The 7,470-nt window shown below is 36.5% G+C and overlaps 1 pseudogene; it reads left to right on the top strand.

The window, feature by feature from the left end:
- The first annotated feature begins 3,176 nt into the window (after window positions 1-3,176).
- LOC110599139 (ADP/ATP translocase 2 pseudogene) lies at window positions 3,177-3,814 on the top strand (annotated as a pseudogene).
- The last annotated feature ends 3,656 nt before the right edge of the window (window positions 3,815-7,470 follow it).

Here is a 7,470-nt window from a genome sequence, read left to right as displayed (position 1 = left end):
TTTCCTCTGGAGATAATTGTTTCTATTTTTTTTCACTAGTTCACATAATCTCCAATGCAAAGACACTATGTTTTGGTTTCAAAGACAACTTAGACTATATTGTTATATTAATTTGTCCTTAAACTTTCTCTGGAGAGAAGTCCAGTAATGTTGAACTTATTTTACAAATGTTGAAACCAGGTAGCAGAGAACAGGAAGAGACAGAACCTGGAGTCAACCTGATCTTCTACTTTTTAAGTTCAGGGTTATTTCTATTACTTCACGGTTATTGAAAATACTTGAGGTATTGCATTTCTTTCTATAATAAGTAGTAAATGCAGTGCTGATCATAATACCTAAGGTACCTGGTATAAAGTGAGGTAGAATCCTTCATGAGATTGTGTTAAAAAATCAGTGACAGACGACTCACCATTACGGACTGTCCTTGGTTAAAGCTATCTTTGGTCATGATGGTCACAGCAGAAGTTGTCTAACTATTGCAGCCCCCAGGTGTGTCTCTCAGTGTGACTTGGTGGACAGAGTTCTGGGTTCCAGGTGAGCACTGGATCTGGTTGGGACTCTGGTACTAACAAATTAAGAGAGTCTGAGCTTCACAACCTATCACACTTTCTTCCTGAAAAATCTGGCATGGAGTTTCATCTTCTGAAAATGATCTACCTCAAGCGTTCTTTCGGTTCAGATTGCTTTGCTACTGATTTCATGTAAAGATGGCAAGGGATCCTCCTGTGTTAAGAACAAGTGAAATAAAAGTTAGTCCTAGTCCCTGTAATGAGAATTGGTCCTATAGTAATTAGTTCCCTTGTTTTATTTTAATTAAAATGTACACTTTTGTTGGTAGCAGTGATATAAATGACTGCTAATTTAATTTCTATTTTTTGTTAACTTTATATTTATATGGAAGAAAAATTATGCAGTAGCAAAGTAAATGTTTCATATTTCACTTTGATGTAAGTAAATACTGTGTATGCAACTCTATTTCTTGGTAATTTAGGATAAATGCATTAGGTTTCACATAATCAAAAAGATTGTAGTACTATTGAAGAGTGGTCTCGACAGGTTTATTCAAATACTAACTAACATTTATTGTGTTAATTTTAATAAAGCATAGAAGTACCATTAATAATTTAAAAATATATTCTATTACTTAAATTAAAGAATTATTTAAGCACTCTTAAATTGTAACAGAGTTTCTAGTAGAGCATTGACCAAGAAATTCTCTAAACACTTCTTAAAGAAAAAAAAAAAGTTCAGTATCTAACATATTTTTGTGTTAAAAATCACCTTGCAGAATTACTGATTTTCTTAATATGTAAAATTTAGTTGCATGTAAATCTATTAAATATCAAGCGTATTGAATTTAGTTGGCATTTTAGATTTCTATCTAGGTCATTCTATAGAGAGTTATTATCCATGTACATATCACTGAGATTTGGGGAGCATCTGACGTCAAAAAGGAAAAGTGAATGAAGTTTCCTGTCTCCTGCAGCATGTGGGACAACCTGAAGGAGGGAGAAGGAGCTCTCCTGTCTGGTCACCCTGGCCATTTGATTGTTATGTTTGCAGAAGAATCTCATCTATGTGGTTGCTACCCTGCTCACCACTGAACAAAACTTTGCCCAAAACCCTGACTCCATCTCTGTCTTCCCCTTTCTGCTCTATTCCCCTACTGGGGGTGGGGCAAAATATCAGGGGACTTTCATACCTGTGTCCAAATCAAGCTTAATGCAATTCCATGGGGACATACTTAGAACAGTTTCCCACGCTGATTGAATATTTTTTTTTATGTGAATGTGTCTATCTTTTTTTTTTTTAAATTCTCTGCAAAGATACTTTCTTTTGCATTGTCTTATGCTTGAGTGTTTAGAAAAATACTAACCTAAACTAAAACTAAGTACTAAACTAAAAATCTAACTCTAAGTTTAACTCTCTTAAATTGACCAGAAATAAATTTTCCTCAGAATATTTAAGATTATCAACATATAGACTAGCAATAAACCTGTAACAATATTTCTGTTTTTAAAAACATAGGTCCTGTAATTTCACAAATTCCATGGTAGTTCTGAGGAGACAATTATCTTTTTCTAATATCCTTTTGAAATTCTCTAAACTCAAAGTGCATGCTTAATCCATCCATGCCTTGAGTTTACAGATAGAACACTTGCTACAGCATTTATTTTTACTTTTTTTTTTTCATAGATTTCAACCCTTGCAATTAAAAAGAAAACCCACCTAGGAAGAAACCCAAATCATTTGATTTATTTAACTCTGAATTTCTGTTCTTTAGAATTGTAAATCAGACACTTATTGTCACTTTAATGTAGAAAGTGTTCTTTTGTGTTCATAATATAGATCAAGATGTGATTTAAGTCAAATCTTGTCAAGGTAACTCCTTTCTAAATTATGAGAAGAGAGTTGGCTGGAGACCAAAATTAACGGGAGTCATATTTTATAATAAAAAGCAATATGTTAGTAATAGAAATGTTGCTACTTCTCACAGTCACCACTAGAACAAATTTTTGTCAGTTTTCACGGCTAATGTAGTTTTTTGTCAAGTCATAAGCACGTTAAAAAAAGTCTCTACTTAATATCATGGAAGACAGAAATTCTAATTTTCCAAAGGAAGCAGTGAAAATAGAGATCTTAGCCTGGAGGAATAGATATAAGACGCCTGACTATCAAAGGAATCCCATTTTGAAAAGAAAGACCATCAGAAAGTAGAGTAGTGTGAATATGAAATTGAACGAACCTTCAAATTGAACATAAAGGGGTGTCATAATGTCCGTCCTTTTCTTCTTCCCCACATTTTATAAAGGGATCTTTCAACTGATCAAATGTAAAAAGATGACAAGAGGTAATTTATATTGTTCACATCTACTATTTAATGACTCCGCTGAGAAATGAAAGCTAATTTCTCCTGTGTTTGCATACACTGCAGACTTGTCTCATGTTGCATGTAGCGCTTGGAAGGCTATTTGTCTATCATTATGTGAAGTTAGATATTGACGTGCAACTATAGCAAAAGTTTCAGGAAGTCTAGTTGCTTAAGCTTTTAAATTCGTGTCTTTCAGTGTGTGAAACTTATACATATTAAAAAATACTGTTGTGAGAGGCTGGGAGTCAAGGCTGGTTCCTAGCCCAGTCCTGTCTTCCAGTTGCCTGCCTTGTCTTCTTCCAACATGACAGATGCTGCTGCGTCCTTCACCAAGTACTTCCCGGATGATGGAGTGGCTGCAGCCATCTCCAAGACCATGGTAGCACCCATTGAGCAGGTCAATCTGCAACTTTAGGTGCAGCCCAGCAAGTAAGTCATGCAGACAGGCAACATAGGGCCATTATAGGGTGCCTGTCCCCAAGGAGCAGGGAGTCTGTCCTTCTGGCGTGGTAATCTGGCCAATGTCATCAGATACTTCCCCACCCAGGCTCTCAACTTCATCTTCAAAGATGAAAACTAGCAGCTCTTCCTAGGCGGTATGGGCAAGAGGTGCTACCTTGCAGGGAACCTCCCATCATGTGGTGCCTCTAGGGACACATCCTTGTGTTCTATGTATCCTCTTGATTTTTCCAAACCAGTCTAGCAGCTCCTGTGGGGGAAATCAGAGCTGAAAGGAATTTCAATAGGCCTCGGAGACTGCCTGGTGGAGATCCACAGATCTCTGAGACAAAGGGTCTGTACCAAGGCTTTCCTGTGTCTGTGCAGGGCATTGTCACCTGCCAAGCTATCTGCTTTGGTGTCCAGGACACCATAGATCCCAGGGTGCTCACATCTTCTTCAGCTGGGGGCTCACACAGCTGCGTTGGCTTCCTTCCCATTTGATACCATTCACCTTTGCATGATGTAGTCAGGGCGCAAAGGAACTGACCCCAGGTACACAGACCCTTGAGTGTGGAGGAAGATTGCTCCTGGTGAAGGAAGAAAGCTTTTCTCCAGGGCGCCCGGTCGAGAGTTCTCAGAGGCATGAGTGGTGCTTTTGTGCTTTTCTTGTCTATGAGATCAACAGGTTTACACAAGTTATTTCCAAAGCCTTTGTCCCTGTGGGCAGCCATGATGTATTATATAGAATATCTTCAGTATTCTGGACAGAATCCTGGCTGGCTGTTGACTGGTTGAAAAGGGGGAGGAGTATTCATCCGGCCAATTCTTTTAAAGACATTTCCATGATAATGAAGACACTGATGGCACTCAAATATATTCTGTATTTCAGTAACTACTGATAAGTAACAAATTCAAAGAAATAACAGTATCTGAACCCAAACAAAAAAAAAAATACTATTGTGAACGATGAAAGGTCAAGTAGGGGAATCCACTTTAAAAATTAGGGATCACACTAAAAACCATCTTCCTAGAAAAGTAAGTCAGTATTATTTGTGAATTTTATGAGAAAGAAAGGCTAATTCAACTTACAGCTTTAACTTACAGAAACTCAGTTGATTTTCAAATTTAAAGTAATATGTGAGATACCATTTGCCTAAAATGGGTTTTCAAAGAGATTCGATATTTCAAAGACATTCATGCAGCTTTTAATATCTTGTTTAAATTATGCAAATCCACCAAGCTCCCATTGTTGTGCTTGTCTTCATGGTGTCCTCTCCTCCTTAGGAGGCTGCCAGCCGGGGACACGAACAGTATCTTTGATGTGTGTCTTTCTTCTAGAATTATCAGTAGCTGTGACCTTTCCCCTTACTCTCAAGTGCTCTGGAATATATTTATTATGCTGCCGATGTCTTTCCTTTTATTTTCTCCTTGAATTGTGTGACTGTACTGCTCCTTATTTACACGACCTAATTTCAATCACTTATTAAGCTTTCTATTTCAACATAATAAAATCTACCACTTACTTACCTTATCTCCTTTTCTTTTTTACAAATTGGATTGTAAGGTAACTGGACAACTTTTATATCTAGGTTCATGTTGAAAACATTGAGGATCACATAATTTAGGTGAAAATTATTAACGAGATATAAATTCAGGCTCTTTAGTGAGCTTCTCTCTGCTCACAAAATAACGTCCCCATTATGTTGAAGACAAAGTGACCTATTTCTTAGGATCATAAGCTCAGCATCTAAAAGATCTCTAATTACTAGGAAGAGCAGTGAAGACCAGTGTTCTAGGCAGAAAGTTAATTGCTATGAGAATGTGTACATGTCTGATGAAAAGGGAAATATCACATCAGACACTACTAAAATACAGATGATAATCAGAAACTATTTTGAAAATTTAGACTCTAATAAAACAGAAAATCTTGAAGACATAGACAAAATTTCTAGAGATATATGACTTGCCCAAATTGAATTAGGAGGACATAGAAAATTTAAACAGATCAATTTCACACAATGATATTGAAGATGCCATCAAAATAAGTGCTCCAGAATAGTCAAAGTAATCCTTAGTGAGAAAAGTGAAACAGGAGGCATCACAATACCAGACCTTAAATTATACTATAGAGCCATAGTAACAAAAACAGCATGGTGCTGGCACCAAAACAGGCATGAAGACCAATGGTACAGAAGAGAGGACACAGAGACAAGCCCATATAAATACAGCTCTCTCATACTAGACAAAGGTACCATAAATGTGCAATGGAGAAAATATAACCTCTTCAACAAATGGTGCTGGGAAAACTGGAAATCCATATGTAATAAAATGAAATTAGAGCCCTATCTCTCACTCTGCACACAACTCAAATTCAAAGTGAGCAAGGCCTTAGGCATTAGAACTTCACCTACTAGAAGAAAAAGGAGGCCCAACTCTCCATGATGCCAGTTTAGAAACTGACTTCCTCAACAAGACTCCTAAAGCACAAGAAATAAAAGCAAGAATCAATAAGTGGGTTGGTATCAACTAAAAGCTTCTTCACAGCAAAGGAAACAATCAAGAACATGAAGAGAGAGCCTAAGAAAATGGTTGAAAATCTTTGCCACCTGCACCTCATATAGAGCATTAATCTCCAGGATATATGAATAACTCAAAAAACTTAACACCCCAAAACCCCAAATAAGCCAATTAACCAATAGGCAGAGGAACTGAACAGACATTTTGTAGAAGAAATAAGGTCCGTCAACAAATATGTGAAAACATGTTCAGCGGCGTTTCTAGCAATTGAAGATGTGCAAATTAAATGTACACTGAGATTTCACCTCATTCCAGTCAGAATGGCAATTATCAAGAATACAAGTGACAATAAGTGTTGGCAAGGATGTGGGGGAAAAGGTACACTCTAACATTGCTGGTGGGACTGCAAACTGGTGCAACCACTCTGGAGAGCAATATGGAAATTGCACAGAATACTAGGAATGGAAGCACCATTTGAACCAGTTATCCCACTCCTTGGCATATACCCAAAGGACTTAAAATCATCATACAATAGTGACACAACCACATCAATGTTTATAGCAGCTCAATTCTCAATAGCTAAGCTATGGAACCAAACACATGAATAGATAAAGAAAATGTGGTACACATACAAAATAGAATGTGGCTGAGCCATAAAAAAAGATGAAATGATGATGTTTGCTGGTAAATGGATGGAACTGCAGATTATCATGCTAAGTGAATAAGGCCAATCCAAAAAAAGCAAAGACTAAATGTTTTCTCTGATATGCAGATGCTAACTCACGAATAGGGGAGGGAGAAATAGAAGTTCATTTGATTAGACAAAGGAGATGATGGAAATGGAGGGAGGATGGGAATATGAAAGACAGTAGAATAATAGAACATAACTCTCTCATGTTCTTGTATGAATACACGACCAGTGTAACTCCTTATCACGTACAACCACAAAAATGGGAAGTTATACTCCATGTGTGTATGATATTTCAAAATACATTCTACTGTCATGTATAACTAAAATGAACAAATAAAAATAAGAGAAAATGTACCCATGTGGATTGTTAGTTTTCTGCCTTAAGGACCATGGTGCTCAATCAAGCATTTCAATAAAACCTGAAACATGGCTTTAAATTTTCATCTTACCTTTGCTTCAGCACCTCTGAATAATCACATGCAAAATAGAAATTGATTTTATTCAAAGGCTCTTTAGCTTATAACCTATAAGTCATACTCATATTATTAGCAAAATAGTCTGGTACACATTCTATCTTCCTGAAATTCCTACAATATTCAGTGTTTTATCTAGGGCATTTCTATCAGAAGTAATTTGTTATAGTTGTATAATATATTAATTTGTTATATATACTTACTGCTTCCATATTAATCTATTTATTATGTAATGAAAAGTAATTTGATTATTATATCTTATAACTCCCTAGGCTCTTTAGGATCACCTGAGTTTGTTCTTGAGATCAATACTTATTAAATATCATTAATTTTCCAGAAAAGGAAGTTACTTTTTTTGATTTGAGACATATCCTAAAAATGGATGAATCTAGATGGGTGCAGTGGCACACGCCTTTAATCCCAGTGGCTCCAGAGGTGGAGGAAGGAAGATCATGAGTTCAAAGCCATCTTCAGCA

Source organism: Ictidomys tridecemlineatus, chromosome 9, assembly GCF_052094955.1.
Source record: "Ictidomys tridecemlineatus isolate mIctTri1 chromosome 9, mIctTri1.hap1, whole genome shotgun sequence".
Taxonomy (NCBI): domain Eukaryota; kingdom Metazoa; phylum Chordata; class Mammalia; order Rodentia; family Sciuridae; genus Ictidomys; species Ictidomys tridecemlineatus.
The sequence above is the reverse complement of the archived record's forward strand: the minus strand, read 5'-3'. Positions and strand labels throughout refer to the sequence as shown.